Here is an 18,136-nt window from a genome sequence, read left to right as displayed (position 1 = left end):
AGGACTGTACGCGTAGTTGGCGGTGTTATAAGGGTATTGCGCAATGTAAATGATTTGGGACGTCGTAGTACATTGATAGTGGAAGGACTAGACCAATGCCAACCTGCACAGACAGGTGGAACGACGTGATATACGTGCAAGGACAATATTAGGGGGCAAAAGGTCATATAACATCTTTTAGAGGCCTGTACACGGAGTTGACGGTGTGCCATGGCACAATGGAAAACAACTTGGGACGTCGTAGTGCATTGATAGTGAAAGGACTAGACCAATGGCAACTTGCCCAGACATGTGGAACGACGTGATTTATGTATAAGGCCATTATTAGGCGGCAAAAGGTCATATAACAGCCTTTAGAGGCCTGTACACGTAGTTGACGGTGTTATAACGTCATGACGCAACCGAAAACGACTTAGGAGGTCGTAGTACATTAACAGTGGAAAGACTAGACCAATGGCAACTTGCCCAGACATGTGGAACCACGTGATTTATGTGTAAGGCCATAATTAGGCTGCAACAGGTCATATATTAGGCTTTAGAGGCCTGTACACGTTGTTGGCGGTGTTATAATGTCATGGCACAATGGAAAACAACTTGGGACGTTGTAGTGCATTGAGATTGAAATGGCTAGACCAATGGCAACTTGCCCAAACATGTGGAACGACGTGATTGATGTGTGAGGTCAATATTAGGCGGCAAAAGGTCATATAGCAGTCTTTAGAGGCCTGTTCATGTAGTTGACAGTGTTATAAGGCTATTGCGCAATGGAAAACAACTTGGGACGTCGTAGTGTATTCATAGTGGAAGGACTAGACCAATGGCAACCTGCACAGACATGTGGAACGACGTGATTTATGTGTAAGGCCATTATTAGGCGGCAAAAGGCCACATAAAAACATGTAGAGGGCTCCTCACGTAGTTGACGGCGTTATAAGGCTATTCTGCAATGTAAACCCATTTGGGACGTCGTAGTATATTCATAGTGGTAGGACTAGACCAATGGCAACCTGAACAGACACGTGGAACCACGTGAATTACGTGTAAGGCCATTATTAGGAGGCAAAAGGTCATATAACAGCTTTTAGAGGCCAGTACACGTAGTTGACGGTGTTATAAAGCCATTGCGCAATGTAAGACGGTTTGGGACGTCGTAGTACATTCATAGTGGTAGGACTAGACCAATGGCAACCTGAACAGACACGTGGAACCACGTGATTTACGTGTAAGGCCGTTATTAGGCGTCAAAGGTTATATAACAACCTTTAGAGACCTGTTCACGCAGTTGACTGTGTTATAAGGCTATTGTGCAATGCAAAACGATTTGGGACGTCGTACTACATTCATAGTGGTAGGACTAGACCAAGGCAACCTGAACAGACACGTGGAACTACGTGATTTACGTGTAAGGCCGTTATCAGGCGGCAAAAGGTCATATAACATCCCTTAGAGGCATGCACATGTAGTTAACGGTGTTATAACGTCACGCAGCAATGTAAATAGACTTAGGATAATGTAGTCCATTGAGTGTCGAGGGAATAAACCAATGGTAACCAGTGTAGACACGCGGAACCACGTGATTTATGTGTAACGTCATTATTAGGCACCATAAAGTGATATAACAGACTTTAGAGGACTGTGGGCGTAGTTGACGGTGTTATAAGGCTATTGCGCAGTGGAAAAGAACTTGGGAGGTCGTAGTGCAATGATAGTGAAAGGACTAGACCAATGGCAACTTGCCCAGACATGTGGAACGACGTGATTTATGTATAAGGCCATTATTAGGCGGCAAAAGGTCATATAACAGCCTTTAGAGGCCTGTACACGTAGTTGACGGTGTTATAACGTCATGACGCAACCGAAAACGACTTAGGAGGTCGTAGTACATTAACAGTGGAAAGACTAGACCAATGGCAACTTGCCCAGACATGTGGAACCACGTGATTTATGTGTAAGGCCGTTATTAGGCGTCAAAGGTGATATAATAGACTTTAGAGGACTGTACGCGTAGTTGACGGTGTTATAAGGCTATTGCGCAATGTAAAAGGATTTGGGACGTCGTAGTACATTAACAGTGGAAGGACTAGACCAATGGGAAACTGCACAGACATGTGGAGCGGCGTGATTTTTATGCAAGGCCATTATTAGGCGGCAAACGGTCATATAACAGACTTTAGAGGACTGTACGCGTAGTTGGCGGTGTTATAAGGCCATGGCGCAATGGAAAACGATTTGGGACTTTATAGTCCATTGAGAGTGGAAGGAGTATCCCAATGGTAACCAGTGCAGACACGTGGAAACACGTGATTTATGTGTAAGGCCATTATTAGGCGGCAAGCGGTCATATAACAGACTTTAGAGGACTGTACGCGTAGTTGACGGTGTTATAACGTCATGACGCAATCGAAAACGACTTAGGAGGTCGTAGTACATTACCAGTGGAAAGACTAGACCAATGGCAACTTGCCCAGACATGTGGAACCACGTGATTTATGTGTAAGGTCATAATTAGGCGGCAAAAGGTCATATATTAGTTTTAGAGACCTGTACACATAGTTGGCGGTGTTATAATGTCATGGCACAATGGAAAACAACTTGGGACGTCGTAGTGCATTGATAGTGAAAATACTAGACCAATGGCAACTTGCCCAGACATGTGGAACGACGTGATTGATGTGTAAGGTCATTATTAGACGGCAAAAGGTCATATAACAGACTTTAGAGGCCTGTTCATGTAGTTGACGGTGTTATAACGTCATGCAGCAATGGAAATAGACTTGGGACGTTGTAGTTCATTGAGTGTCAAGGGAATAAACCAATGGCAACCAGTGAAGACACGCGGAACGGCGTTATAACGTCATGGCGCCATGGAAAAAGACTTAGGACATCGTATTACATTGAGAGTGGAAAGAATGGACCAATGGCAACTTAAACAGACATGCGGAACGACGTGATTTAAGTGTAAGGTCATAATTAGGCGGCCAAAAGGTCATATATTAGGCTGTAGAGGCCTGTACACGTAGTTGGTGGTGCTATAATGTCATGGCACAATGGAAAACAACTTGGGACATCGTAGTGCATTGAGAGTGAAAGGACCAGACCAATGGCAACTTGCCCAGACATGTGGAACGACGTGAGTGATGTGTAAGGTCATTATTAGGCGGTAAAAGGTCATATAACAGCCTTTAGAGGCCTGCTCACGTAGTTGACGGTGTTATAAGGCTATTCCGCAATGTAAAACGATTTGGGACGTCGTAGTACATTTGTAGTGGTAGGACTAGAGCAATGGCAACCTGAACAGACACGTCGAACTACGTGATTTACGTGTAAGGCCGTTTTAGGCGGCAAAAGGTTATATAACAACCTTTAGAGGCCTGTTCACGTAGTTGACGGTGTTATAAGGCCATGGCGTTATGGAAAACGACTTGGGACGTCGTATTCCATTGAGAGTGAAAGGACTATACCAATCTCAACCTGCACAGACACGTGGAACGACGTGATTTACGTGCAAAGACGTTATTACGAGGCAAAAGGTCATATAAAAACCTTTAGAGGCAAGTACACGTAGTTGACGGTGCTATAAGGCCATTGCGCAATGTAAGACGATTTGGGACGTTGTTGTACATTGAGTGTCAAGGGAATAAACCAATGGTAACCAGTGAAGACACGCGGAACCACGTGATTTAAGTGTAAGATCATAATTAGGCGGCAAAAGGTTATATATTAGGCTGTAGAGGCCTGTACACGTAGTTGGTGGTGTTATAATGTCATGGCACAATGGAAAACAACTTGGGACGTCGTAGTGCATTGAGAGTGAAAGGACCAGACCAATGGCAACTTGCTTAGACATGTGGAACGACGTGATTGATGTGTAAGGTCATTATTAGGCGGTAAAAGGTCATATAAAAACCTTTAGAGGGCTGCTCAAGTAGTTGACGGTGTTATAAGGCTATTGTGCAATGTATAACGATTTGGGACGTCGTAGTACATTCGTAGTGGTAGGACTAGACCAATGGCAACCTGAGCAGACACGTGGAACCACGTGATTTACGTGTAAGGCGGTTATTAGGCAGCAAAAGGTCATATAACAGCCTTTAGAGGCATGTACATGTAGTTAACAGTGTTATAACGTCATGCAGCTATGGAAATAGACTTGGGACGTTGTAGTCCATTGAGTGTCGAGGGAATAAACCAATGGTAACCAGTGAAGACACGCGGAACGACGTGATATACGTGCAAGGACGATAATAGGGGGCAAAAGGTCATATAACATCTTTTAGAGGCCTGTACACGTAGTTGACGGTGTTATAACGTCATGACGCAATCGAAAACAACTTAGGAGGTCGTAGTACATTACCAGTGGAAGGACTAGACCAATGGCAACTTGCCCAGACATGTGGAACCACGTGATTTATGTGTAAGGTCATAATTAGGCGGCAAAAGGTCATATATTAGTTTTAGAGACCTGTACACATAGTTGGCGGTGTTATAATGTCATGACGCAATCGAAAACGACTTAGGACGTCGTAGTACATTAACAGTGGAAGGACTAGACCAATGGCAACCTGCACAGACATGTGGAGCGACGTGATTTATGTGTAAGGCCATTATTAGGCGGCAAACGGTCATATAACGGACTTTAGAGGACTGTACGCGTAGTTTACGGTGTTATAAGGCTATTGCGCAGTGGAAAACGATTTGGGACTTTATAGTCCATTGAGTGTCAAGGGAATAAACCAATGGCAACCAGTGAAGACACGCGGAACCACGTGATTTAAGTGTAACGTCATTATTAGGCGCCAAAAGGTGATATAATAGACTTTAGAGCACTGTACGCGTAGTTGACGGTGTTATAATGTCATGGCACAATGGAAAACAACTTGGGACGTCGTAGTGCATTGAGAGTGTAAGGACCAGACCAATGGCAACTTGCCCAGACATGTGGAACAACGTGATTGATGTGTAAGGTCATTATTAGACGGCAAAAGGTCATATAACAGACTTTAGAGGCCTGTTCATGTAGTTGACGGTGTTATAACGTCATGCAGCAATGGAAATAGACTTGGGACGTTGTAGTTCATTGAGTGTCGAGGGAATAAACCAATGGTAACCACTGTGGACACGCGGAACCACGTGATTTATGTGTAACGTCATTATTAGGCACCAAAAGGTGATATAACGGACTTTAGAGGACTGTACGCGTAGTTTGCGGTGTTATAAGGCTATTGCGCAGTGGAAAACGATTTGGGACTTTATAGTCCATTGAGTGTCAAGGGAATAAACCAATGGCAACCAGTGAAGACACGCGGAACCACGTGATTTAAGTGTAACGTCATTATTAGGCGCCAAAAGGTGATATAATAGACTTTAGAGCACTGTACGCGTAGTTGACGGTGTTATAATGTCATGGCACAATGGAAAACAACTTGGGACGTCGTAGTGCATTGAGAGTGAAAGGACCAGACCAATGGCAACTTGCCCAGACATGTGGAACGACGTGATTTAAGTGTAAGGTCATAATTAGGCGGCCAAAAGGTCATATATTAGGCTGTAGAGGCCTGTACACGTAGTTGGTGGTGTTATAATGTCATGGCACAATGGAAAACAACTTGGGACGTCGTAGTGCATTGAGAGTGAAAGGACCAGACCAATGGCAACTTGCCCAGACATGTGGAACAACGTGATTGATGTGTAAGGTCATTATTAGGCGGTAAAAGGTCATATAACAGCCTTTGGAGGCCTGCTCACGTAGTTGACGGTGTTATAAGGCTATTCCGCAATGTAAAACGATTTGGGACGTCGTAGTACATTTGTAGTGGTAGGACTAGAGCAAAGGCAACCTGAACAGACACGTCGAACTACGTGATTTACGTGTAAGGCCGTTTTAGGCGGCAAAAGGTTATATAACAACCTTTAGAGGCCTGTTTACGTAGTTGACGGTGTTATAAGGCCATGGCGTTATGGAAAAGGACTTGGGACGTCGTATTCCATTGAGAGTGGAGGGACTAGACCAATCTCAACCTGCACAGACACGTGGAACGACGTGATTTACGTGCAAGGACGTTATTACGAGGCAAAAGGCCATATAAAAACCTTTAGAGGCCAGTACACGTAGTTGACGGTGCTATAAGGCCATTGCGCAATGTAAGACGATTTGGGACGTTGTTGTACATTGAGTGTTAAGGGAATAAACCAATGGTAACCAGTGGAGACACGCGGAACCACGTGATTTAAGTGTAAGGTCATAATTAGGCGGCAAAAGGTCATATATTAGGCTGTAGAGGCCTGTACACGTAATTGGTGGTGTTATAATGTCATGGCACAATGGAAAACAACTTGGGACGTCGTAGTGCATTGAGAGTGAAAGGACCAGACCAATGGCAACTTGCTTAGACATTTGCAACGACGTGATTTATGTGTAAGGTCATTATTAGGCGGTAAAAGGTCATATAAAAACCTTTAGAGGGCTGCTCACGTAGTTTACGGTGTTATAAGGCTATTCCGCAATTTAAAACGATTTGGGACGTCGTAGTACATTTGTAGTGGTAGGACTAGATCAATGGCAACCTGAACAGACACGTGGAACTACGTGATATACGTGTAAGGCCGTTTTAGGCGGCAAAAGGTTATATAACAACCTTTAGAGGCCTGTTCACGCAGTTGACTGCGTTATAAGGCTATTGCGCAATGTAAAACGATTTGGGACTTTATAGTCCATTGAGAGTGGAAGGAGTATCCCAATGGTAACCAGTGCAGACACGTGGAAACACGTGATTTATGTGTAAGGCCATTATTAGGCGGCAAGCGGTCATATAACAGACTTTAGAGGACTGTACGCGTAGTTGACGGTGTTATAACGTCATGACGCAATCGAAAACGACTTAGGAGGTCGTAGTACATTACCAGTGGAAGGACTAGACCAATGGCAACTTGCCCAGACATGTGTAACCACGTGACTTATGTGTAAGGTCATAATTAGGCGGCAAAAGGTCATATATTAGTTTTAGAGACCTGTACACATAGTTGGCGGTGTTATAATGTCATGACGCAATCGAAAACGACTTAGGACGTCGTAGTACATTAACAGTGGAAGGACTAGACCAATGGCAACCTGCACAGACATGTGGAGCGACGTGATTTATGTGTAAGGCCATTATTAGGCGGCAAACGGTCATATAACAGACTTTAGAGGACTGTACGCGTTGTTGACGGTGTTATAAGGGTATTGCGCAATGTAAATGATTTGGGACGTCGTAGTACATTGATAGTGGAAGGACTAGACCAATGCCAACCTGCACAGACACGTGGAACGACGTGATATACGTGGAAGGACGATAATAGGGGGCAAAAGGTCATATAACATCTTTTAGAGGCCTGTACACGGAGTTGACGGTGTGCCATGGCACAATGGAAAACAACTTGGGACGTCGTAGTGCATTGATAGTGAAAGGACTAGACCAATGGCAACTTGCCCAGACATGTGGAACGACGTGATTTATGTATAAGGCCATTATTAGGCGGCAAAAGGTCATATAACAGCCTTTAGAGGCCTGTAGACGTAGTTGAAGGTGTTATAATTTCATGGCACCATGGAAAACAACTTGGAACGTCGTAGTGCATTGATAGTGAAAGGACTGGACCAATGGCAACCTGAACAGACACGTGAACCCACGTGATTTATGTGTAAGGCCATTATTAGTCGGCAAACGGTCATATAACAGACTTTAGAGGACTGTACGCGTAGTTGGCGGTGTTATAATGTCATGGCACAATGGAAAACAACTTGGGACGTTGTAGTGCATTGAGAGTGAAAGGACTAGACCAATGGCAACTTGCCCAAACATTTATAACGACGTGATTGATGTGTGAGGTCAATATTAGGCGGCAAAAGGTCATATAGCAGTCTTTAGAGGCCTGTTCATGTAGTTGACGGTGTTATAAGGCTATTGCGCAATGGAAAAGAACTTGGGACGTCGTAGTGTATTCATAGTGAAAGGACTAGACCAATGGCAACTTGCGCAGTCGTGTCGAACGACGTGATTTATGGATAAGGCCATTATTACGCGGCAAAAGGCTTTATAAAAACCTTTAGAGGGCTGCTCACGTAGTTGACGGTGTTATAAGGCTATTCAGCAGTGTAAAACGATTTGGGACGTCCTAGTACATTCGTAGTGGTAGGGCTAGACCAATGGCAACCTGAACAGACACGTGGAACCACGTGATTTACGTGTAAGGCGGTTATTACGCGGCAAAAGGTCATGTAACAGCCTTTAAAAGCATGTACATGTAGTTGACGGTGTTATAACGTCATCCAGCAATGGAAATAGACTTGGGACGTTGTAGTTCATTGAGTGTCGAGGGAATAAACCAATGGTAACCAGTGGAGACACGTGGAACCACGTGATTTATGTTTAAGGTCATTATTAGGCGCCAAAAGGTGATATAACAGACTTTAGAGTACTGTACGCGTAGTTGACGGTGTTATAGCGTCATGAAACAATCGAAAACGACTTAGGACGTCGAAGTACATTAACAGTGGAAGGACTAGACCAATGGCAACCTGAACAGACACGTGGAACCACGTGAATTACGTGTAAGGCCATTATTAGGAGGCAAAAGGTCATATAACAGCTTTTAGAGGCCAGTACACGTAGTTGACGGTGTTATAAAGCCATTGCGCAATGTAAGACGGTTTGGGACGTCGTAGTACATTCATAGTGGTAGGACTAGACCAATGGCAACCTGAACAGACGCGTGGAACTACGTGATTTACGTGTAAGGCCGTTTTAGGCGGCAAAAGGTTATATAACAACCTTTAGAGGCCTGTTCACGCACTTGACTGCGTTATAAGGCTATTGCGCAATGTAAAACGATTTGGGAGGTCGTAGTGCATTGAGTGTCAAGGGAATAAACCAATGGTAACCAGTGGAGACACGCGGAACCACGTGATTTAAGTGTAAGGTCATAATTAGGCGGCAAAAGGTCATATATTAGGCTGTAGAGGCCTGTACACGTAGTTGGTGGTGTTATAATGTCATGGCACAATGGAAAACAACTTGGGACGTCGTAGTGCATTGAGAGTGAAAGGACCAGACCAATGGCAACTTGCCCAGACATGTGGAACGACGTGATTGATGCGTAAGGTCATTATTAGGCGGTAAAAGGTCATATAACAGCCTTTAGAGGCCTGCTCACGTAGTTGACGGTGTTATAAGGCTATTCCGCAATGTAAAACGATTTGGGACGTCGTAGTACATTTGTAGTGGTAGGACTAGATCAATGGCAACCTGAACAGACACGTGGAACTACGTGATTTACGTGTAAGGCCGTTTTAGGCGGCAAAAGGTTATATAACAACCTTTAGAGGCCTGTTCACGCAGTTGACTGCGTTATAAGGCTATTGCGCAATGTAAAACGATTTGGGAGGTCGTAGTGCATTGATAGTGAAAGGACGAGACCAATGGCAACTTGCACAGACATGTGGGACGACGTGATTTATGTGTAAGGCCATTAATTGGCAGCAAAAGGTCATATAACAGATTTTAAAGGACTGTACACGTAGTTGACGGTGTTATAACGTCATGACGCAATCGAAAACGACTTAGGAAGTCGTAGTCCATTGATAGTGAAAGGACTAGACCAATGGCAACCTGCACAGACATGTGGAACGACGTGATTTGTGTTTAAGGCCATTATTAGGCGGCAAAAGGCCATATAAAAACCTTTAGAGGCCTGCTCACGTAGTTGACGGTGTTATAAGGCTATTCCGCAATGTAAAATGATTTGGGACGTCGTAGTACATTTGTAGTGGTAGGACTAGATCAATGGCAACTTGCCCAGACATGTGGAACGACGTGATTGATGTGTAAGGTCATTATTAGACGGCAAAAGGTCATATAACAGACTTTAGAGGCCTGTTCATGTAGTTGACGGTGTTATAACGTCATGCTGCAATGGAAATAGACTTGGGACGTTGTAGTTCATTGAGTGTCGAGGGAATAAACCAATGGTAACCACTGTGGACACGCAGAACCACGTGATTTATGTGTAACGTCATTATTAGGCACCAAAAGGTGATATAACGGACTTTAGAGGACTGTACGCGTAGTTTACGGTGTTATAAGGCTATTGCGCAGTGGAAAACGATTTGGGACTTTATAGTCCATTGAGTGTCGAGGGAATAAACCAATGGCAACCAGTGAAGACACGCGGAACCACGTGATTTAAGTGTAACGTCATTATTAGGCGCCAAAAGGTGATATAATAGACTTTAGAGCACTGTACGCGTAGTTGACGGTGTTATAACGTCATAGCGCCATGGAAAAAGACTTAGGACATCGTATTACATTGAGAGTGGAAAGAATGGACCAATGGCAACTTAAACAGACATGCGGAACGACGTGATTTAAGTGTAAGGTCATAATTAGGCGGCCAAAATGTCATATATTAGGCTGTAGAGGCCTGTACACGTAGTTGGTGGTGTTATAATGTCATGGCACAATGGAAAACAACTTGGGACGTCGTAGTGCATTGAGAGTGAAAGGACCAGACCAATGGCAACTTGCCCAGACATGTGGAACGACGTGATTGATGTGTAAGGTCATTATTAGGCGGTAAAAGGTCATACAACAGCCTTTAGAGGTCTGCTCACGTAGTTGACGGTGTTATAAGGCTATTCCGCAATGTAAAACGATTTGGGACGTCGTAGTACATTTGTAGTGGTAGGACTAGAGCAATGGCAACCTGAACAGACACGTCGAACTACGTGATTTACATGTAAGGCCGTTTTAGGCGGCAAAAGGTTATATAACAACCTTTAGAGGCCTGTTCACGTAGTTGACGGTGTTATAAGGCCATGGCATTATGGAAAACGACTTGGGACGTCGTATTCCATTGAGAGTGGAAGGACTAGACCAATCTCAACCTGCACAGACACGTGGAACGACGTGATTTACGTGCAAGGACGTTATTACGAGGCAAAAGGCCATATAAAAACCTTTAGAGGCCAGTACACGTAGTTGACGGTGCTATAAGGCCATTGCGCAATGTAAGACGATTTGGGACGTTGTTGTACATTGAGTGTCAAGGGAATAAACCAATGGTAACCAGTGGAAACACGCGGAACCACGTGATTTAAGTGTAAGGACGTTATTACGAGGCAAAAGGCCATATAAAAACCTTTAGAGGCCTGCTCACGTAGTTGACGGTGTTATAAGGCTATTCCGCAATGTAAAACGATTTGGGACGTCGTAGTACATTTGTAGTGGTAGGACTAGATCAATGGCAACCTGAACAGACACGTGGAACTACGTGATTTACGTGTAAGGCCGTTTTGGGCGGCAAAAGGTTATATAACAACCTTTAGAGGCCTGTTCACGCAGTTGACTGCGTTATAAGGCTATTGCGCAATGTAAAACGATTTGGGAGGTCGTAGTGCATTGATAGTGAAAGGACAAGACCAAAAGCAACTTGCACAGACATGTGGGACGACGTGATTTATGTGTAAGGCCATTAATAGGCAGCAAAAGGTCATATAACAGATTTTAGAGGACTGTACACGTAGTTGACGGTGTTATAACGTCATGACGCAATCGAAAACGACTTAGGAAGTCGTAGTCCATTGATAGTGAAAGGACTAGACCAATGGCAACCTGCACAGACATGTGGAACGACGTGATTTGTGTGTAAGGCCATTATTAGGCGGCAAAAGGCCATATAAAAACCTTTAGAGGCCTGCTCACGTAGTTGACGGTGTTATAAGGCTTTTCCGCAATATAAAACGATTTGGGACGTCGTAGTACATTTGTAGTGGTGGGACTAGAGCAATGGCAACCTGAACAGACACGTGGAACCACGTGATTTACGTGTAAGGCCGTTTTAGGCGGCAAAAGGTTATATAACAACCTTTAGAGGCCTGTTCACGTAGTAGACGGTGTTATAAGGCCATGGCGTTATGGAAAACGACTTGGTACGTCGTAGTCCACTGAAAGTGGAAGGACTAGACCAATCCCAACCTGCACAGACACATGGGACGACGTGATTTACGTGCAAGGACGTTATTACGAGGCAAAAGGCCATATAACAGCCTTTGGAGGCCTGTTCATGTAGTTGACGGTGTTATAAGGCTATTGCGCAATGGAAAAATACTTGGTACGTCGTAGTGTATTCATAGTGAAAGGACTAAACCAATGGCAACTTGCCCAGACATGTGGAACGACGTGATTGATGTGTAAGGCCATTATTAGGCGGCAAAAGGTCATATAACAGCCTTTAGAGGCCTGTTCACGTAGTTGACGGTGTTATAACGCTATTGCGCAATGGAAAAGAACTTGGGACGTCGTAGTGTATTGAGAGTGAAAGGACCAGACCAATGGCAACTTGCCCAGACATGTGGAACGACGTTATTTATGTGTAAGGCCATTATTAGGCGGCAAAAGGCCATATAAAAACATGTAGAGGGCTCCTCACGTAGTTGACGGCGTTATAAGGCTATTCTGCAATGTAAAACGATTTGGGACGTCGTAGTATATTCGTAGTGGTAGGACTAGACCAATGGCAACCTGAACAGACACGTGGAACCACGTGAATTACGTGTAAGGCCATTACTAGGAGGCAAAAGGTCATATAACAGCTTTTAGAGGCCAGTACACGTAGTTGACGGTGTTATAAAGCCATTGCGCAATGTAAGACGATTTGGGACGTCGTAGTACATTCATAGTGTTAGGACTAGAGCAATGGCAACCTGAACAGACACGTGGAACCACGTGATTTACGTGTAAGGCCGTTATTAGGCGTCAAAGGTTATATAACAACCTTTAGAGACCTGTTCACGCAGTTGACTGTGTTATAAGGCTATTGCCCAATAGAAAAGAACTTGGGACGTCGTAGTGTATTCATAGTGAAAGGACTAGACCAATGGCAACCTGAACAGGCACGTGGAACCACGTGATTTACGTGTAAGGCCATTGTTAGGCAGCAAAAGGTCATATAACAGCCTTTCGAGGCATGTACATGTAGTTGACGGTGTTATAACGTCATGCAGCAAATGGAAAACGACTTAGGACGTCGTAGTACATTAACAGATAAAGGAATGGACCAATGGCAACTTACACAGACATGTGGAACGACGTGATTTATGTGTAAGGCCATTATTAGGCGGCGAAAGGCCATATAAACCCCTTTAGAGGCCTGCTCACGTAGTAGACGGTGTTATAAGGCTATTCCGCAATGTAAAACGATTTAGGACGTCGTACTACATTCATAGTGGTAGGACTAGACCAATGGCAACCTTAACACACACGTGGAACTACGTGATTTACGTGTAAGGCCGTTATTAGGCGGCAAAAGGTCATATAACAGCCCTTAGAGGCATGCACGTGTAGTTAACGGTGTTATAACGTCATGCAGCAATGTAAATAGACTTAGGACGTTGTAGTCCATTGAGTGTCGAGGGAATAAACCAATGGTAACCAGTGTAGACACGCGGAACCACGTGATTTATGTGTAACGTCATTATTAGGCGGCAAAAGATTATATAACAACCTTTAGAGGCCTGTTCACGTAGTAGACGGTGTTATAAGGCTATTGCGCAATGGAAAAGAACTTGGGACGTCGTAGTGTATTCATAGTGAAAGGACTAAACCAATGGCAACTTGCCCAGACATGTGGAACCACGTGATTGATGCGTAAGGTCATTATTAGGCGGCAAAAGGTCATATAACAGCCTTTGGAGGCCGGTTCATGTAGTTGACTGTGTTATAAGGCTATTGCGCAATGGAAAAGAACTTGGGACGTCGTAGTGTATTCATAGTGAAAGGAGTAGACCAATGGCAACTTGCCCAGACGTGTCAAACGACGTGACTTATGGATAAGGCCATTACTAGGCGGTAAAAGGTAATATAACAGCCTTTAGAGGCCTGTACACGTAGTTGACGGTGCTATAATGTCATGGCACCATGGAAAACAACTTGGGACGTCGTAGTGCATTGATAGTGAAAGGACTGGACCAATGGCAACTTGCCCAGACATGTGGAGCGACGTGACTTATGTGTAAGGCCATTATTAGGCGGCAAAAGGCCATATAAACCCCTTTAGAGGCCTGCTCACGTAGTTGACGGTGTTATAAGGCTATTCCGCAATGTAAAACGATTTGGGACGTCGTAGTACTTTTGTAGTGGTAGGACTAGAGCAATGGCAACCTGAACAGACACGTGGAACCACGTGATTTACGTGTAAGGCCGTTTTAGGCGGAACAACCTTTAGAGGCCTGTTCACGTAGTAGACGGTGTTATAAGGCCATGCCGTTATGGAAAACGACTTGGTACGTCGTAGTCCACTGAAAGTGGAAGGACTAGACCAATCCCAACCTGCACAGACACGTGGAACGACGTGATTTACGTGCAAGGACGTTATTACGAGGCAAAAGGCCATAGCCTTTGGAGGCCTGTTCATGTAGTTGATGGTGTTATAAGGCTATTGAGCAATGGAAAAGAACTTGGGACGTCGTAGTGTATGCATAGTGAAAGGACTAAACCAATTTCAACTTGCCCAGACATGTGGAACGACGTGATTTACGGTTAAGGCCGTTTTAGGCGGCAAAAGGTTATATAACAACCTTTAGAGGCCTGTTCACGTAGTAGACGGTGTTATAAGGCCATGGCGTTATGGAAAACGACTTGGTACGTCGTAGTCCACTGAAAGTGGAAGGACTAGACCAATCCCAACCTGCACAGACACGTGGAACGACGTGATTTACGTGCAAGGACGTTATTACGAGGCAAAAGGCCATAGCCTTTGGAGGCCTGTTCATGTAGTTGATGGTGTTATAAGGCTATTGAGCAATGGAAAAGAACTTGGGAGGTCGTAGTGTATTCATAGTGAAAGGACTAAACCAATGGCAACTTGCCCAGACATGTGGAACGACGTGATTGATGCGTAAGGTCATTATTAGGCAGCAAAAGGTCATATAACAGCCTTTGGAGGCCTGTTCATGTAGTTGACCGTGTTATAAGGCTATTGCGCAATTGAAAAGAACTTGGGAGGTCGTAGTGTATTCATTGTGAAAGGACTAAACCAATGGCAACTTGCCTAGACATGTGGAACGACGTGATTTACGTGTAAGGCCGTTTTAGGCGGCAAAAGGTTATATAACAACCTTTAGAGGCCTGTTCACGTAGTAGACGGTGTTATAAGGCCATGGCGTTATGGAAAACGACTTGGTACGTCGTAGTCCACTGAAAGTGGAAGGACTAGACCAATCCCAACCTGCACAGACACGTGGAACGACGTGATTTACGTGCAAGGACGTTATTACGAGGCAAAAGGCCATAGCCTTTGGAGGCCTGTTCATGTAGTTGATGGTGTTATAAGGCTATTAAGCAATGGAAAAGAACTTGGGACGTCGTAGTGTATTCATAGTGAAAGGACTAAACCAATGGCAACTTGCCCAGACATGTGGAACGGCGTGATTGATGCGTAAGGTCATTATTAGGCGGCGAAAGGTCATATAACAGCCTTTGGAGGCCTGTTCATGTAGTTGACGGTGTTATAAGGCTATTGCGCAATTGAAAAGAACTTGGGACGTCGTAGTGTATTCATAGTGAAAGGAGTAGACCAATGGCAACTTGCCCAGACGTGTCAAACGACGTGATTTATGGATAAGGCCATTAATAGGCGGTAAAAGGTAATATAACAGCCTTTAGAGGCCTGTACACGTAGTTGACGGTGTTATAATGTCATGGCATCATGGAAAACAACTTGGGACGTCGTAGTGCATTAATAGTGAAAGGACAAGACCAATGGCAACTTGCCCAGACATGTGGAGCGATGTGACTTATGTGTAAGGCCATTATTAGGCGGCAAAAGGCCATATAAACCCCTTTAGAGGCCTGCTCACGTAGTTGACGGTGTTATAAGGCTATTCCGCAATGTAACGCGATTTGGGACGTCGTAGTATATTCATAGTGGTAGGACTAGACCAATGGCAACCTGAACAGACACGTGGAACTACGTGATTTACGTGTAACGCCGTTATTAGGCAGCAAAATGGTCATATAACAGCCCTTAGAGGCATGCACATGTAGTTAACGGTGTTATAACGTCATGCAGCAATGTAAATAGACTTAGGACGTTGTAGTCCATTGAGTGTCGAGGGAATAAACCAATGGTAACCAGTGTAGACACGCGGAACCACGTGATTTATGTGTAACGTCATTATTAGGCGCCAAAAGGTGATATAACGGACTTTAGAGGACTGTACGCGTAGTTGACGGTGTTATAAAGCTATTGCGCAGTGGAAAAGAACTTGGGAGGTCGTAGTGCATTGATAGTGAAAGGACGAGACCAATGGCAACTTGCACAGACATGTGGGACGACGTGATTTACGTGCAAGGACGTTATTACGAGGCAAAAGGCCATATAACAGCCTTTGGAGGCCTGTTCATGTAGTTGACGGTGTTATAAGGCTATTGCGCAATGGAAAAATACTTGGGACGTCGTAGTGTATTCATAGTAAAAGGACTAAACCAATGGCAACTTGCCCAGACATGTGGAACGACGTGATTGATGCGTAAGGTCATTATTAGGCGGCAAAAGGTCATATAACAGCCTTTGGAGGCCTGTTCATGTAGTTGACGGTGTTATAAGGCTTTTGCGCAATGGAAAAGAACTTGGGACGTCGTAGTGTATTGATAGTGAAAGGAGTAGACCAATGGCAACTTGCCCAGACGTGTCAAACGACGTGACTTATGGATAAGGCCATTAATAGGCGGTAAAAGGTAATATAACAGCCTTTAGAGGCCTGTACACCTAGTTGACGGTGCTATAATGTCATGGCACCATGGAAAACAACTTGGGACGTCGTAGTGCATTGATAGTGAAAGGACTAGACCAATGGCAACTTGCCCAGACATGTGGAGCGACGTGACTTATGTGTAAGGCCATTATTAGGCGGCAAAAGGCCATATAAACCCCTTTAGAGGCCTGCTCACGTAGTTGACGGTGTTATAAGGCTATTCCGCAATGTAACGCGATTTGGGACGTCGTAGTATATTCATAGTGGTAGGACTAGACCAATGGCAACCTGAACAGACACGTGGAACTACGTGATTTACGTGTAACGCCGTTATTAGGCAGCAAAATGGTCATATAACAGCCCTTAGAGGCATGCACATGTAGTTAACGGTGTTATAACGTCATGCAGCAATGTAAATAGACTTAGGACGTTGTAGTCCATTGAGTGTCGAGGGAATAAACCAATGGTAACCAGTGTAGAACGGAACCACGTGATTTATGTGTAACGTCATTATTAGGCGCCAAAAGGTGATATAACGGACTTTAGAGGACTGTACGCGTAGTTGACGGTGTTATAAAGCTATTGCGCAGTGGAAAAGAACTTGGGAGGTCGTAGTGCATTGATAGTGAAAGGACAAGACCAATGGCAACTTGCACAGACATGTGGGACGACGTGATTTACGTGCAAGGACGTTATTACGAGGCAAAAGGCCATATAACAGCCTTTGGAGGCCTGTTCATGTAGTTGACGGTGTTATAAGGCTATTGCGCAATGGAAAAATACTTGGGACGTCGTAGTGTATTCATAGTAAAAGGACTAAACCAATGGCAACTTGCCCAGACATGTGGAACGACGTGATTGATGCGTAAGGTCATTATTAGGCGGCAAAAGGTCATATAACAGCCTTTGGAGGCCTGTTCATGTAGTTGACGGTGTTATAAGGCTTTTGCGCAATGGAAAAGAACTTGGGACGTCGTAGTGTATTCATAGTGAAAGGAGTAGACCAATGGCAACTTGCCCAGACGTGTCAAACGACGTGACTTATGGATAAGGCCATTAATAGGCGGTAAAAGGTAATATAACAGCCTTTAGAGGCCTGTACACCTAGTTGACGGTGCTATAATGTCATGGCACCATGGAAAACAACTTGGGACGTCGTAGTGCATTGATAGTGAAAGGACTAGACCAATGGCAACTTGCCCAGACATGTGGAGCGACGTGACTTATGTGTAAGGCAATTATTAGGCGGCAAAAGGCCATATAAACCCCTTTAGAGGCCTGCTCACGTAGTTGACGGTGTTATAAGGCTATTCCGCAATGTAAAACGATTTGGGACGTCGTAGTACA

The sequence above is a fragment of the Hydractinia symbiolongicarpus genome, chromosome 10, assembly GCF_029227915.1.
Source record: "Hydractinia symbiolongicarpus strain clone_291-10 chromosome 10, HSymV2.1, whole genome shotgun sequence".
NCBI classification, from domain to species: Eukaryota; Metazoa; Cnidaria; class Hydrozoa; order Anthoathecata; family Hydractiniidae; genus Hydractinia; species Hydractinia symbiolongicarpus.
Note: the sequence above shows the minus strand (reverse complement) of the source record.